This window comes from Arvicola amphibius, chromosome 5, assembly GCF_903992535.2.
Source record: "Arvicola amphibius chromosome 5, mArvAmp1.2, whole genome shotgun sequence".
Lineage (NCBI taxonomy): Eukaryota > Metazoa > Chordata > Mammalia > Rodentia > Cricetidae > Arvicola > Arvicola amphibius.
The window spans coordinates 97,284,049-97,302,029 of NC_052051.1; the positions used below are offsets into that span (position 1 = coordinate 97,284,049).

Genomic DNA, 17,981 nt, shown 5'->3' on the forward strand with positions numbered 1-17,981 from the left:
AGAAGCTAGCTGTCCCCATATCCGTCACCTCTCTCCTTCACCGCCTCTCTGTTGGATGGAGCAGGGGCTAGGGCAGTCAATATCACCTACTTGTAGCATAATCTTCACACACATTATCCTGAAAAAGTCCACAGGTGCCCTCTTCACAGAGCACAAAGCTGAGTCCTTGATGTCTTCTTTTGGATATAACATATTTGGTTGATGCACTGCTTAAAGTACACCCACTGGACTCTTGACACAGACACAATGAACAGTCTGGTACAGGTGGGTCACATGGAGTTGTACAAGTCAACTCTAGATTTCTTATTGGTCGCCCTTTCTCTCCTATTATCTGCAGGTTCTTTGGGACATCATCTTTTGTGGAAGCCCATTTTCACCAAGTATGTATCCTGTATAATGTAGACAAGAGGAAGTGATATGAGGTGCAGGAAGCCGAGTGCCTATGTTTAGACATGATGGTGGGAAAATGCTTTTCCTCCTTTTTTTGCAGAGCCTGATTCTTGAAAAGTACCAGAGCTGCCATGAGAAATCATTCCCTGCCTTCAGATGTGCCTGACAAGATCCTAATGATGTTGGTCTAGGGAAGGTCACATTGGAAGACAAGCAGCAGTATACCTGTCTCTTTACTCCCTGAATTTCAATAAAGTAACCCTGCCATTATCTACCAAGATCACAGGTTCTCTGCTTGGAGAACGTGGAACTCTCAGCCAGTTTCTTTACTGATCTACAATATTCCTTCTTTTGAAGGTACCTGGCCACATCCTGAAAGACGTCCACAGGGGATTCCTGACCTGAGGACCTGCATATGCAGCCCTGGTGTCATTGATGAAAAAGGTCATTTACTGAGATGAAGGAAGCTCAGAAGTCCTACACAGCTTCAGGAGGACATCCTGTGCAGGGCAGTGAGATAGATTCTTTTTCCACATTCAGCTTCAGAACCTGTACCAGTTTTCGTCAAGGTCTGACGATAACAGAAGGACCCAATTTGAAACTCTCCCTGGGTATGTTTTAATTTTGTATCTCCACCACACTTAGATGTCGTGTGTACTTTGACAGTACAAAAATGTCAGTCATACCTCTCTTTCCTCAGAGATCACCCAGATAAAGAACATGCCTCAGCAGAGCATTGGTAAGCAAATGTACATCACTGCATAGCCTCTAGATGGGATTTTCTGAAAAGGACAGTGTCCATGGTCCTTCTCTTCCTGGACTCCAATAACCTGACAATGGTGCACTTGAGGTCATCCACTTGTACTGTTTCTCACTCATGTCATATAGAAACAATGTACACACAAACTAATACTCAAATTCTGAAATAGAATTTCAGGTGAATTTACACTAATTAACATTCAGAACACTTACAGTTTCTGAGAAGAATCCAAAGGAATAAAAACTCTCAGAACCCCCTGTTCCTCTGCTGCCATCATTGTTGTTAAACTGACAGACATTTTCTCAGATAGTCTCAGAAAAATGCCATTCTGCTACCTAAAAAACAAATGTAACATTCACCTGGGTCTAATCCTAAAAGTGATGGCAGAGGGCAAGTGTGATCCCTCCAGACCCTGCACTTATGGTTCCAGAACTTCTCACAAAACCTCAAAAATCCAGAAAGTTGGACAGGGAAGGAATAGAGAGTGGACTCATAGAATAAAATAAAAATCACAGCAACAGATTCAACTACATTACGTCATTTGATTCTGATTTTGACAGATGCATCGAGGAAATCAAGGCAGAGAATATGGTCTATCCACAAAGGTCTGCAGGACAAGTATGCAAAAGTAAGCAAGAGGGAACCCATTAGAAAACTGAATAAATGTCAAATGCACCCCAGATGCAAACTCTACAAAGTTCATATAAGAGATACAGATGAGACCTACATAGATTTCAGCCTCTTTAGTTGGAAGATAGAGACAACCTAGAGAAGATGAACTGTGACCACATGAGCTTTAAAGCCATTAGTCAAGCAAACACTGATGGTGCAGAATAGCTGGGGAGAGATTATACCCTAGGATTGCTAGATGAAGCCTAGATTCTATTACACCCCAGAAGACAACAAATCTCTGGTCTAAGCCAAGATGGTGGTTCAGTGGTAGGTGGTAACAATGGTATTACAAGCAGGTATGTTCTGCTCACCACTCTTACACCCAAGTGGCTCCCAGGATTACTGCATGAAGATGTGACATAGAAACAGAATGAACACTCTCCAAAGCTAGGAGCACTTACAACACTGACTGGCAGCTTTGTTCTGACTCTTAAATACCTCAGATAGCTCAGCCTACTAGAAGAGGGACATTAAGAATAAGCAAGGTATAGAACTTGCTTGAGCTGATGAGTCTTCATGCTGTTGGTGCTAAAGGCCAGAGGATCTAGTGCTGCACACTCCCCAGCACTGCTCCACTCTCAATGCTAGATGTCATCCCATGCAGACCACACCCCGTTGCTGCCCCACAGTGAATACATGGAACCATGCTTTGCTGGACACCCCACATATATTCCCAAACATCTAGGTCTCAGACCTTGATGGACATCTGCAGCCCAAAAACCACAAGTCCATTTAGATATTATCCCTTACCTGACAATGTTTCTTATCCCCAAACACTCATATATTGTCCTCCATATACATTACAAGGTATCAGTTCAGTTTCACCACCCACTCACCTGTAGGAGGCAAGATACTACAGATGTGTCCCCTCCCAGCTGCTGTGCTAAACAGCCTTGTTAGTAATTGACAGTGCTTGTCACTGTCTCCCCTGACACCATCTCAAATGCATTGGGTGGTATTAGAACCAGGTGGATAACAGCACCCAATTGACCTATGTTATTTCCTCTGTGTCATGTCATAATAGACACCAACTATGGAGCCCTACATATAATGTGTATCATATCCAATGAGAACACCCTTCCCACCCCACATTCAGAGCCGTATTGGACACGAACCTCACTTCCTGCTAAACCAGTGCCCACTACTATTTTATAGGCCATTCTAGACTATAACCTGTAATATGCAGCCTTGCAGTACATGTGTCATGGAAGCAGGATAAAATACAAACTCTGACAAGGTCTGGCAATGGAACATTTAAATGGTGTTTATGAGCAGAATGCTACAACTTGCTTAATGGCAACATAGACACACTATGTGCACCCAAATGGGGCTGTGAGCATGGCTCACAATAAACAGACCTCCACTCCACCAGGTTGGACTAGGCAGAGCCACAAGACAAAGTAGCCTTAGTGGCTGCTTATCATTTTAAGAAGTGCTTCTGGCCTAAATAAATAAATAAATAAATAAATAAATTACAGATATAAAATAAAGACAGATTCAGATATAAAAGACCTCTAAATGGGTCACAGTTTTTGGTTAAATGTGCATAGGCTTGGGACAGAGAAGTAAAGGTGTATAAGTAAATGGTTTTTAAAAAATAAAACAAAGTCTTTAAAGAGACAGAGTAATCTTGTAGAACAAGTAATAGGAATAAAGAAAAATAAGCCATATAGAGATGGAATATTCACAGAGAGTCTGGATCGTGAATATTATCGTGTTTTCTCTGAATTTTTTGACTGTGAACGAGCTAAGTAACCAACATATATATCTTAAATATCTCTTGACTTCAAAATATGGGTCTAAGAATATATTACTTTGGAAAAACGTCTCATCTTTTGTTTCACAGAGGGTGAGAACCTGTGGATTCCTTCTAGACTAATGTGGTTGATAGACCAAGACCCCCTGAATTGTCACTGTGAACACTCTCAAAAATATTTTACCCAACAAAAAGCAGGAAGCAGTTTGGAGAGAACTATGCCCAAATTCCCAAATATTGTTTAAAATGTTTGTTTACATTTAAATGGAAATATGATATAGATATTTGCATAGGGAAGGATCTTGGTTTATTGATACAAATTTAAGGTCAATTTTGTTATACTGTTTATATGCATTTCTGATCTTGATCAAGGTATTGTGTATGTCCAGCTCATTTAAAAATGTAGTATATATTTAAGAAATATAAGTTAATAGATAGTCATTTATAATAGTCAAGCTTGTTGTCATTTTAGTTAGGTTTGCTAGATATATAGAGAAACATTTCAGTTAAATATGTATTCTTTAAATCTTTCAGAGACCTACAGAATATGTCATTAAAGTGTTTTTAGAACTTAGGACTTTTCATGACAATGAGACACAGCTGCTCCTGGCAGTACCAATCTACTTCAAGAGGAAGATGGACATTGAAAAGGCTCCTTATGCAAAAATTCATCAGTATGGCTATAGGATCTGGCCTTTTCGGGCTCCCTCTCCTCAGCTGCCCAAGGAACTAGCTGGGGGCATCTCCCTGGAAACCCGGGAACCCCTCTAGAGTCAAGTCTCTTGACAGCCCTCATATGGCTCCCTTAATTAAGATATATGCTTCCCTGCTCCCATATCCACCCTTCCTGTATCCCAAGCATCCCATTCCTCCTAGTTCCCCCCATTCTCCCCTTCACGCTTTTCTCTCCCCATCTTCCCTTGGCCCCATCTCGCTGTACCCTCAAGTTCCCAATTTTTGCCCGGCAATCTTGTCTACTTCCAATATCCAGGAGGATTACTATATGTTTTTCTATGGGTTCACCTTCTTATTATCTTCTCAAGGATCCCGACCCTCCACCTGGCTGAGCCCCACATTGGAGCACCGGACTGAGATCCCAAGGTCCTGATGAGGAGCAGAAGGAGGGAGAACATGAGAAAGAAAGTCAGGACCATGAGGGCTGCATTCATCCATGGAGACGGTGGGACAGAATTAACGGGTGATTACCAACTCCAGTTGGAATGGGACTGATGGAACATGCGACCAAACTGGACTCTCTGAATGTGGCCAATGGTGGAGGCTGACTGAGAAGTCAAGGACAATGGCGCTGGGCTTTGATTCTTCTGCATGGATGGTCTCTGTGGGAGCCTTTTCAGCTTCGTTGATCACCTTCCTGGACCTGGGGGGAGTTGGGAGGGCCTTGGTCTTATCATAGAGTAGGGAACCCTGATGGCTTCTTGGCCTGGAGAGGAAGTGGGGGGTTATGGGTGGAGGGAAGGGGAGGGAAGGAGAGGAGGAGGGGAGGAGATGGAAATTTTTAAACCGCTAGTTCCAGGACAGGCTCTAAAAAAAAAAAAAAAAAGGTGCAGAGAAACCCTGTCTCAAAAAACCAAAAAAAAAAAAAAAAAAAAAACATGGAAAAAAAAGAAAAGGCTCCTTATGGAGTTTGCTAGCTATTTGCATAAGAAACTGCTCTTGCCTGGACTTGATGCTATGCTGTATGAACCGGACATGCAGGACCCACAGAGAAATGACTGTTAAACCTGTGTAAAGGTGAGATGATCCTTCAGGGTTCCTGCTTTATGAAAGAGTCTGCCAGACATTTTGCAGGACACAAAAGAAAGAGACTGACAAACTGCTAATATAGGCAGAACTGTCTTTAAATTGTCCTGCTTTGTGGAAAAGTCTGCTGGTTACTATAGGACTTTAGGCTGAAGATGTATGTTCCAATGATACAGAAGAACATTGGATGAGTGTCCAGGTAGTGAGATGTCTCTGTCAATTCCAGAATTTGGGAAGTTGCTTATAATGCAGTTTCTGATTACTTAGGCAATATTATTTCCTTCTGGAGTCTTTGGTGGAGTTGAAGAATGTGTAGTTATAGTTTTCCTTAGTTATGATAAAAGATAAAGTAGCTAGAAATATTGTAACTGTATTTTTTCTTGATACCTATTTTATTATACGGAATTTTACTATGTTAAAGTTAAAACCTTTCTTTTCTTTAAACAGAAAATGAGAAGTGATGTGGAATTCCCTCTGTGTGCTGTGAACACCATTAGTTAATAAAGAAACTGCTTTGAGACTATAGCAGAGCAGGGCAGAACAGAGCTAGGCAGAGAAAACAAAGCTGAATGCTGGCAGAGAGAGGGTAGAGTCAGAAAGAAGCCATGTTGCCCTACCAGAGATAGAACTTTACCTGGTAAGCCAAAGCCACATGGTGATACATAGATTACTAGAAATGGGTTAAATTAAAATATAAGAGATAGTAAGAAATATGCTTAAGCTATTGACCAAACAGTATTGCAAATAACATGGTTTCTGTATGATTATTTTGGGGCTGGGCAGCTGGGAATGAACAAGTGGCTTCCCCTACAACAGTGTGTGGCATGGTTCAGAAAGTTTTCTGGGTCTAAAATTTCAATTTTATCTACAGTGTCAGGGAGAATATGGAGTTTATCTTGGCATGGGGAACAGTGACATATTTTTGTGTGGGAATGCAGACAGAGGTGGAGGTGTGATATGTGGTGTTTTTTGGGCTGATACCTGTCACATTGTGTGGGATGGAAATGAGCTATTCACCCAGATGTGATAATAGCACTCTATTGGATTGTACCGTCAGGTAGGGAAAGCTGCAGAACCTGATACCTAGACACTTACATGTGCTGTGCATACTCCTCCTCAATAACACCTTATATACATTGCCAGTTTAAAGACACCAAGGATACCCCTCATCAAAAATCATCACAACCTGGTATCAGTCCTTGATGAACAAAATTGTTCTAGATATTGGGCCTAGCTAGTCAACTCCCTTTCTGCTGTCCCACATACAATGGTGGGTTCTAAGGCTTTCTGTACATTGATCCAACCACAATGTCAATTGAAATATGACATAAGGAGTCAGACCCTGTTGCACTTTCCACCACCTATCAAGGACACACATGTACTTTTTGATTCACTCCTGGAATGTTCCTGCAATGACATCCAATACTAGGTATAACCCAGCATGGGACAGTACAGCCATGCCACTTCACTTGTTCTGCCAGCTGTCAGACTTTGATGGATAACTCCCACAGCACACACACAGAGACTCCAATATACTGCTAAGTACTGAGCCATTCATGGCTTCTCATCAAACCACACACTGACTGCCTGGTATCAGTCCTTGCTGAACAAACCCTCACACATTCCTCACATGTGTTCCTAGGTTTGAATCCAGAATGTCACCCACAGAGTCCCACATTAAGTGCTCCATATCAGGGCATGCAGGACATTTTCTTGTCATTTTACCAAAATACACTGGTAGTTATTAGGCCCTACTTGACAAACTCACAACCCTGAAGCACACATCACATTGTAGCTGCTCCAAATGCACTCCTAGGTACCAGGATCTGCTGACACCCTAAATGGCTCTCACACAACTAACATGGCAGGCACTCGTGAACATCACATCTTTCACTGCCAACCTATTGCCACACGCATTATCACAAGTTGATTGATTGATACCAGTTCACCTTTAATCTAACATATACTTAGTATGTATTGTGCTCGACTTGACATCCCATTCTTCCACTCTTTCTTATGACAGTGTTATTCATCAAACTCTTTGAACATACCCTCAGTCCTCTGACAACCCATACAATTCTAGGTATTGGGTTCCACTTGACCTTCTATCACACATTAGTGGACAGCTTTGAGACCATGCTGGGAACTTTTCTTCTAGTTAAACCCTGCACAGTTGCTAGGAATTAACATTGCTGAACCCCCTTCTTCTGCAGAAGACACACCTACACTGCTTGGCATAATGTTCTGCTGGACTCCTTCCTATGCTACCTAGTGTTCTGGGTCTCAGTCTCCACTGGTAGTAACTGGGACATGTTGGACATTAACCCCTTCCTAAAACACAGCATATAAAATGTAGTACATCAGATTCACTTGAACACCAGCCTCCATCCTACATGACATTACAGGGAAGAGACCAAGTTTGACACACACCCTTAGCTCTAATATACACTACTGGAAAACAAGCACTGCTATTGTTAAGGCTCCACTAGTCACAGCTGTCACAGACATCAGCAAGTTTCTTCCTATCAGACACATATTACTACTTTGTGCAGATTTCAGTCATGTAAATTGTGTGTATAGAAATTCATAGGCATAAATCCATACACAAAATGGCTCCATTCTGCTGCAACATGCACTACTAGACAGTGGCAGTGTTGTTAGTATGACTCAGAATTTTCAATGCTTTGGGACAGCAGTACGGGTGTAGAAAGAGAAACTTTTAAACATGGCCTGATTTCAAGCACAGTATGCAGGTCAGGACTGGGGAGTCCTGGGGGTGTGATACACAATAATGCATGCAAGCTTCAGGTCAGTTTCCAGCAAGGTCTGAAACTAAGCAATGTGTTTTAGTCTGTAGTGGCAGGGTAAGGGGTGTCAAGTAGAGCACTCTAACAAGAGGTACATGAGTGGGTTTGGCAGCTGCATTTTTGGGATGGCATCTAGAAGGCCTGAAGTGGGGGGCAGCCCTTTTACTAGGATGAGTCTCTGTGGGAGCAGCAGGAACATGCTATGCAGTGTCTTATGAACACAGCAGTTTATGCATACAGCAGCAGTTGTGAGCTGTCTAGTTCAAGTAGGACCTGCCTGCTAGCATCTATTTAGGGAACATGGGATTGTCCAGCATGGCCTGATCAATAGTAGTATATGCAGAGCAGTGGTTGTGATGATGATGTTATAAGGAACAGTGTGTGTGTTCTTGTAGTGATTGATTAGACAATTGACTGCATAGTTTTTAAGTAGCATGAATGTGATGATGACATGCAATGCATTTTGGATTGCAGTATAGTTTGCAGCAATGAATGTGAGATTAATGACTAGGTGTTCTTCGTGGACAGACATCAATCAGTACATCTAGGACTCAAGACACAGCAAAATGGAATGTAGAAAGATTTGATACATAGGAGTGAGATATGGACCAACAAGGCCTAATACCTAGTAGTTCATGTGCATTCCATTGTTTCTTTCAAAAAACCTACATACTATTCTAGGTTTCTCTCAGCTGTATACATCTGCTAACTGTGATACCACATGAACTAAGTTGTAAACACCTGCTGCACACCACCATGCTTCTCAACACACATTGCTCAGTATGAGCCCAAGTGTATTATTTCCCACACCTGGCACGCGTGTGTACATACAGAAAGAAAACAGGCTGAGCTCTATCTCTCCTTTGTTGGGGGCTCTTTTGTTTCTACCTCCTATCTCCCCTCTCCTTTCCCCCCTCACTCTCTCTGTCTCTCTCTCTTTCTCTTCTGTGTATGTTTGTCTGTAAATTTAACTCTTCAGTATTGGATACCCAGTAGACCCTTACATATCTTTGTGTGTGTGTGTGTGTGTGTGTGTGTGTGTGTGTGTGTGTGGTGTTTGACTCTAGAGAATGCTATAACTTGTGGAATCTGATATCTATCCATGTATGTGATCTATGAAGGGGAAAATATAATGAACTGACAGCATGTCCCTTCAACCTCACTATGGTTACATATACAATTTAATGTATTAAATGTCTCCTGTGCCCAACATTCCATGCTAGGCAAAAGAACACACCACACACATAAACACACATCCAAAACACACACACATGACAATGTTATATGTCAGCTCTTTACGTTTTCCCCTCCACAGGTAAATCGTCACACACACATACACAGTAGGTATCAGATTCAGCTAGTTTTATCCTCCCGTACAGTCAAATCCATGCACACACAAATAGATGTCAGGACCTGATGTTTTCCCCATTCTGAATAGCCAAGTTATACACACACAAACACTGAAAGGAGAGAGAGGGAAACACACACACATGCACATAAACACACACACACAGAGGGAGGGGGGAGGGAGGGAGGGAGGGAAGGAGGGAGGGAAGGAGGGACGGAGGGAGAGAGAGAGAGAGAGAGAAACAGAGGGAGAAAGAAACAGAGAGGGAGAGAGAGAAATAGAGCCTGAGAGAAAAAGAAAGAGAGCTTTGGGTCAGGTTCAGTAGGTATCCCCCCACCTATGGTCAGAGCCCTCTAGACATACACCCACAGATCCTGATGCCACATTCTACTAAATTTCCCATTTCCTTATAACCAACATCTCCCACGAGGAGCTAGGTAGCATGTCATATAAGATCTCCCCACCCTTTATAGCCACAACCACCCCATGCATGGTTTTCTGTGAGGTACTGCACAGAATCCCTGCACAGAATTCCCTCTTCTATAGCCACCGACACACATACACACAAGAGTGGTGATAGGTAACATGAGGTGTTCTCTACCTAACAACCGAAGCATCTATAAACACAATACACACAAACACATGCACACACACACACACACACACACACACACACAACTGGCATGCATTCATGCATACATGTGTATGTAGTGGATTCTTCACCTCACAGAAAAGCTTACATAAAAAACATTGGTAGGTGACAAGTACTTCTATGTACTTTTCCCCCTACACTAAAAGTTACCTATGATTGAGTATCAGTTCCTGATAAGTGCCTTCAAACACACAACCAAACCCATGGTATATAGCCCTGAAAACACACATAGGGCTAGATATCAGGTTCTCTTTATTTTTTCTTGTCATACAGCCAAAGCCTCAAATATACAAATTTATAAGCTCTCTCTCTCTCTCTCTCTCTCTCTCTGTCTCTCTCTTTCTCTAATCTCTCTTTCTGTCACACACACACACACACACACAAATACAAACAAATCTAGGTATCATCTCCATTTAGGAACTTTTTCTCTTGCAGACAAATCACACACACACACACACACACACACACACACACACACATAATTGGGTTAAAGACCAGCTAGGTCTTACATAGATGCCTGTCTTACATAGATGTGTCATTCACACTTCAGTTCTCTGATCCTGCCAACTACTCATGCCCAACATATACATGCAATTCTAAATATCAGATCCTGGAACATAACTCATGTCTACAACCAAAGTTGGATATTTGAACTAGGTATTAAATCTTGCTCCATACACTCTACCCTTAACCATAATCCCTATATTCATACAACACATGTGTTAGGTGATGCTATTAATCTATTCTCTTACAGCCAAACCTCCACATGCACATACATTATTAGGTATCAAGTTCTGAATGGTACCCTCTAATTTACAGCCAAAAACTGACTATCACATAGTGGGTTATGTGTTGTTTCCTATTGTTCATCCCTTTGCCTATAAATGGAGATTATCACACAGACATAGGTTTCAGATCCTGCTAAAGAATACTTCACTACAGCAAAATACGTATACACACATAAGCACACACACAGACACACACACACACACACAGAGAACATGTATACATGGTGTCAGATTCCACAAGATACTCCTCCCATACAGCAGCACACTGGATATACATACAGATAAACACACACACACACACACACACTCACATACAGACACAAGCACACATACACCCACATAGATGGATATGTGTCAGGATATATTATCGATTACAACTGAAGTCTCACACTCATGCCTAAGTTTCAGTTTCTGCTGACATCTCCTATATTATAGAGACTGTATATGCTGAACAGTGTCTCTCATCATGATAGGTACCTCTTTCTAAATATAAAAATGTGGGTATTGAACAGTACTGCAAGGTACCCCCAAATCTGAGACAATATGCTCAAAATACACATATATGCACAACCACATACAAATACACACACACACACACACACACACACACACACAAGTCTAGGCCTTACAACAAAAACATCACAAATATATGGATGGCTATGTGTCTGACTCTTCATGTAAATTGCTCCTCGTAGGAAAAGTCCCCAAATGGGACTATTTGTGTAGTCTACTAGGTACAACCTCACACACAACCCTACTCCACCCCACAGCTGGATGTAAATTTCTGCTAGGTATCGTCCATTATAACCAAAGTCTCACACAGGAATACAGATACTATAGGTCCTTCGGGCATCACCTTTCCTGTAGCCAAAGCCTCATACACAGACATGGCTATATTAGGATCTGTCACATATGTCCTCCGCAAATCCAAAGCCCCAGAAATACAAGCAGAGTTAGGTTTCAGTTCCTCTTAAATACTTCTTCCACTATAGCAGAAGTCCCACTTACACACATAGATCCAGTTATCCAGCCATCTCAGGTAGCTACTCCCCTATTTTTTCCTTCTTGCTTTATATCTGGAGAGTGAAAGCTATCTAAGAACAGTATATTTAGGGAAATTTCAGCATTTGTCTTCTGACTCTGGTTATACTCACCCAAGATAATCTATTCCTGGTCCATGCAGTTACCCGAGAAGATGGCTCACTAGCAAAGAAGGTTAATGTACTGAGCATCTGAAACTAGGCTTGCAAATCTGCAGTTGGTGACCAGTTACAGGATCCATTTTTATTGTTTAAATCATGTGTGAAACCTTAACCCACTGTGGGTGGCTTCTCCTCTTCAAGTTGGTATTGAGGTGTATAAATAAACTGAGCAAACCATGAAGAGCAAGTCAGTAGCCAGATTTGCTCCATGTTTTTTGCATTAGCTCCTGCTTGAGTTCCTGCCCCAACTTTCCTAAATGACAGACTTTGATAAAAAAAAAAAAAACATGTAAGTCAAATAAAATCTTTTTTTTCCCACATTGATTTTTGTCATTATGTCTATCAGCAGTAGAAATATAGTACTACAGTATCCCAAGACTGGCCTCAATCTTAGAATCTTACTGCTGTCACCTCCCAAATGATGGGCTAAAAGTAAGTACTACAACACTAACTTGATGAATAGAATGTTCAAGATAAGATAGATATCATGGAGTGATGGTGTAAATCACAAACAATCCCACACCAGTTTGGAATTATGATTAATAGAATGGTTATTTATTTAAAGGGGAAAAAACTTACAGATCACCGTCCCAGACAACAGCCCTCTGCGCAATCAGGAAGGGAGCCTAGTTGTCAGAAGCGGAGCCAGAAGCCAGAGAGTGAGAGGAGGGAAGTGGCCGCATTTTTAAAAAGAGAGACCACGCCCCAATGGGCTGGTATCTCAGCGGCTATTGGCTGAAGGAGCAGAAGGAGCTCCCGCAACACCTCCCCCTTTTGTTTAAGTAAGAGAGTTCTAAACCTACTATGAAATTATATACAATAAGAACAAATATCCTATTCCAACTAGCTTAAGTCTTGTATAATAAATAACTTGGCCAAGTCATGAGAGGAAAGTAACTACATTTATATAGTCTTCAACCCCATCGAAGATCTGAGAAGGAAAATAATGTTACCTGAGTAATTAGGAAGTGCATTCAAACAACTTCTAAAACATGTAACAAATCACAGAGACAACTAGCTACCTGGACAATCACCCAAAGTCACGTTTGCAGCGTTGAAGCAACCAACTTTGGCTAAGGCCTAACGTAACTGACATACCATTTTCAAAGGCAAGAAACTTTTCAGAACTATCTTACCCTGTCTTGGCAGGATATGACAGTCCTGTTTTATCCATTTATGGATGCTCTGTATCTGTCAGTGGTTGAGGTATGGGCATTTCTTTGCCCAAAGGCCAGTTCTGCCAAGAAGAAAGGCTCCACGTGGAGTGTCTTTAGTGCTCAACATTCTCTCGGGAATAGATTGGTGTTGCCAGGAGCAAATGTGTCTCACTACCAAATTATTTGTCTACCATGGAACTCTGAGTTAAATTAAAGGCCATTTTCTACAGCTCTTTGAAGAGGTTGAAGATTATCTATCTATTCTGAGTACAATCTCTATTTATCTAACGAACCTGATTAGTCTAATTATAAATGACAAACATAGATGACTACTGATCTATATAATTCTCAATACCTATCTAACTTAAAGACTAAGACAATAAACAACTGTGCAATAAATGAGGACAATATGACCTCCAAATATAAACAATGTACAAATATACAATGCAATATGATAAATACATACAATATATATATCAATACAATATATATCAATACATAAATGTTTTAAACAGAGGTAGAAACATGCATGCATACAATAGTCAATATAATTTAACTTTGTATCAATATACAAGAATTGATACCAAATTACTTGTCTAAAAACAGTAACTCACAATTACAAATCTATTATCCCATCATCCAATTATCCCTCTTTTTTTTTTCAAAAAAATCCCTGAGCTTATAAAATTCCTCCCCCAACCCCCAAACCCTCAACCATATACTAATTATAATCAACCCTTAAATAATGTCCCTAAACCCAAGGACAAACTTTACGGGGAGAGGGGACGTCGTCCTCTAGAATTACTTCCAGCTGTCATGGGGGCGACGTCTTTCTGGGGGATCCTGTGAAGGTAAAATAATGGTTAAATTCCAAGATCAATATCTTTTAAAATTGCAAATAGTCTCTGAGTATTTTGTGTAGGTCTGCCAGAATGTTGTACAAGATGTGCACCATTTCAGATAAGCAAGTTGGAACTGTCTTGTGCAGCTGGTACCCAAAACAGGTCTTGTAGTCTTGTAGTAGCGCTATCAGTATCATGACGTCATATCAACCAGGTGGAGTTGTTGTTATGGGGCCCCATCTTCTTCCTGGAAACTTCAAATGTCACTGCAGGAAAAACTCATTGTTCATTGTGAAAAGCTCAAACATTAATCATATAGACATATACAGACATACATATATTCAATGAAAGACATGATATGTTCAATGAAAAGTATGAGAGGTATGAAGAAAAGCAAAGATGTTTTCTAAACTCATATTTCTTTCTGTCCCATATCATGGCTCTTGACATGAGACAGAAACTCCAGAAACTCTGGGTTTTCTCTTAACAACAGGCTTGGAATTAGAGAGGGACTGAGCCAGAGTCCAACTCCAAAACCAGCTCTATAAATTTAGAAATATGATTTAGTATATTCTACTTACAGAATCCATTCAGTTTTCTTGATAATCCCTATTGGGCAGTTATTTTCCCATCTGTCAGTATTCAAACATCCAGGGTCCCTTGAATTTTTCAAAGATGAATGTTTACCTGTGGAGATAAGAACAGAACCCTGCCCCCATTCTATATGTTTTTCTTACCACCTGTATGAATATCATCATTGTGGATGAGCTGTCATTTCACCTTTCCAAGAGGTTTCTCCTCTTCAAATCGAACCTTTATTAATTTTGATGGTATCCACAATTTTTCTTCTCCTGTGGAAACAAGAGCAAAACCCCTTCCCCAACGTAGCATATCTCCTGGCTTCCATTGAGAGGTCAGCACATCTTTGAAATAAATTGGTTGATTTAGTTCAGCAGACTTTTCCATTATCCAATGTTTTTCTGCCGCTGTTGTTCCTTTCTCATTAGCGTTAAGAAAATTCAAGGTTAATAAAGCATTATGCAATCTATTTCTGGGGGTACTTTCCGTCCCTTTTTGTTTGTTCAGCATATCCTTTATAGTACGATTTGATCTTTCTATAACTGCCTGACCTGTAGGATTATTTGGTATACCTGTAATGTGTTTTATATTATAATAATCAAAAAAGCGTTTCATTTTCTTAGATACATATGCTGGACCATTGTCTGTCTTTATTTGTGCAAGTATACCCATGATGGCCATAACTTCTAATAAATGTGTGATTACTGAATCGGCCTTTTCTGAGCTCAGGGCAGTAGCCCATTGAAAACCTGAATATGTGTCTATGGTGTGGTGTACATATTTTAATTTACCAAATTCCATAAAGTGAAACACATCCATCTGCCAGATTTCATTCCTCTGTCTATGTTTCTTTCATTGGTTAATTAATAAAGAAAACTGCCTTGGCCCTTTAAGAGACAGAAAATTAGGTAGGTGGAGTAGACAGAACAGAATTGTGGGAACAAGGAAGTAGAGTTGGGGAGACGCTTGAGGCAGTCGCCATAGTGAGTCTCCATGCTGCTCCTCTCCGAGATGGACGCAGGTTAAGATCTTTCCTGGTAAGCCACACCTCGTGGTGCTACCCAGATTACTAAATATGGGTTAAAGGAAGATGTGAGAATTATCCAATAAGAGGCTGAAACTATGGGCCAGGCAGTGTTTAAAAGAATACAGTTTCCGTGTAATTATTTCGGGTGTAAAGCTAGCCAGCAGCCGGGTGGCGGGACACAGCCCTGCAGATTCACACTACAATGGAGAAAATAAGTCAGTGTCTTAGCAAATATAATTCTAGGGTCAGTATATTATTAAGGAAGTTGGCCATAGAAAGTATCATCATTAAGATGGACGTGAGAGATTTTAGAGAATGAGGGTAGAACACAAGAAATATGGCACTTGATGAATATAGGCCTGGGGGAGGGACTTGATTTTATTTTTAATGTATCAAGCGGTCAAGTTTTTTTTTTTTTTTTGCCAAACAAGATAAATGTTGTCTTCTGCAAGGTTCTCCATACTTAAAATAAAACACACCCACATACCACAAGGTGTCAGGTGCTGCTGTGTATCCTGCCTTCTACAGCCAATGCCACAGACCCAGAGCTAGGTGTCAGGTCCTGTAAGGTACCTCTTTCCATACATCCAAATATCCAGTACACTTACAAACTTAGTACTCATTGTTACACAAGTTCTAATAGGTCTTAATAATCATCTCGAAGTGAAGGGAAGCCTAGCCAAAAACCTCGTTTTGTAAGGCATGTCCCCCTTGGTCTAAAGGTGTGTCCCCCTTAGGCTAATATTGACTTATAAAATCTTGCGGGCCTGTGGCCCGCCTGCTCTTTGTTTTTCCTGCGCTCCTCGCTGGAACCTTGGATTTGTAAGTTCCCTTTCCTTTCCTTTATTAAAACTGAATTATATATATTAAAGCTTGTCTGGTGAATCATAACTGCCGATCAACCACGCACCTTCATTTGGCATCCAACTCGGGCATTTGGGGGCCTTTAGCTCCAGTTCCCGCACTGCGTGGCAGGGATTCGGCCTTGGGCTCTTGATTGCTTCAGCCCAGTTTCCCAGACTAGTCTGTCCCAGCCCCGCTTGTATGGAGCAAAGGACGTGTGCGGGTGACTCAGTCCGAGCTCCCTAACCCCTCAGGCAGCACCAGTCCCGGCTGAGTTCGGCCTGGGCCCTGACCTGCGGGAGACTGTACTGCAGACTCAGTTTGGCCGAGTGGTTACTGCCCTCACCACCTACTGGCAGGGAACGGTCATTACAGGTAAAATTTCTTTTGATAAAAAAAAAAAATGTCTGACCATATTACCGTTGAAAGCTTCTGCAGTCTATTTAATTATACTATGGTAGAAATATTGCAGGATACATATGATATTCCCATAACTTGGATATTTATAGGGCTTGCAATTTTTCTCGTATTTGGTTTCTCTCTTACATGGTTTGAAAATAGAAAAATGATAAAGTCCTTACAGAATGAAACCAGGATTCTTAGGACAGAGGTTGAATGCTTAAGAAAGGGCACAACTGTTTTGAGTGACAACTTTGTCGGTCGAGGTATTTGCAAAAACAATTCAGACTGACATCAAGAGAGAGTTTGAAGTTCTCAAGGAAGGGAATAGGGCTTTGTCTGATATGACGCTGTCAAATGAACAAAATTTAGAAAAACTACAGTCTGATATTAAGGAGAGATTCATTGCTGCGGAGGAGAGAACAGCTGATTTGGATCGTAAACTTCAGTCCCTGTCTGAAACATTATCAGAGAGAATTAAAACTGCTGAATGTGAAAATCGGACTTTGTCTAAAGGATATGACAGATTGGCTGACAGATTGTCAATACAAGAAGGCACAATTCATGCCATGAAAATTCTATCCAAGGATGAGATACTAACTCTACTGGACAAACTTCATGTTTTGGAATCCTCCATGAAGGCCTTGGAGCATAATTCTGGACAGGAGATCCAGGCCTTACAGAAGGCAATAGTAAGCAGATTAGAAAAGATTGAGGAAATTATAGACTGTGATGAACAGGAGCAAATGGTAGAAAGGCGAAATTTAACTCCGTCAATGAGTAAAACTCTCCGGGATAATTTCCATAAAGTTCTACCTGCCTTTCCAATAATAACATCAAAAAAGGTGACTGGTTCCAAAAACCCTAAGGTCATCAAGGAATATACATGGGAACCCATCCGTATGAATGATCTCAAAGAAATTAAACAAGCCATTATGAACTTTGGGCTACATTCATCCTTTGTTAGAGAGATGCTCAAAACTTGGTCTATAAGCGAT

General features: G+C 41.0%; 1 pseudogene; it reads left to right on the top strand.

Annotated features, from left to right (window-relative positions):
• Positions 1 to 847: 847 nt before the first annotated feature.
• LOC119815301 overlaps positions 848 to 17,981 on the top strand; it is a 32,727-nt pseudogene continuing 15,593 nt past the window's right edge.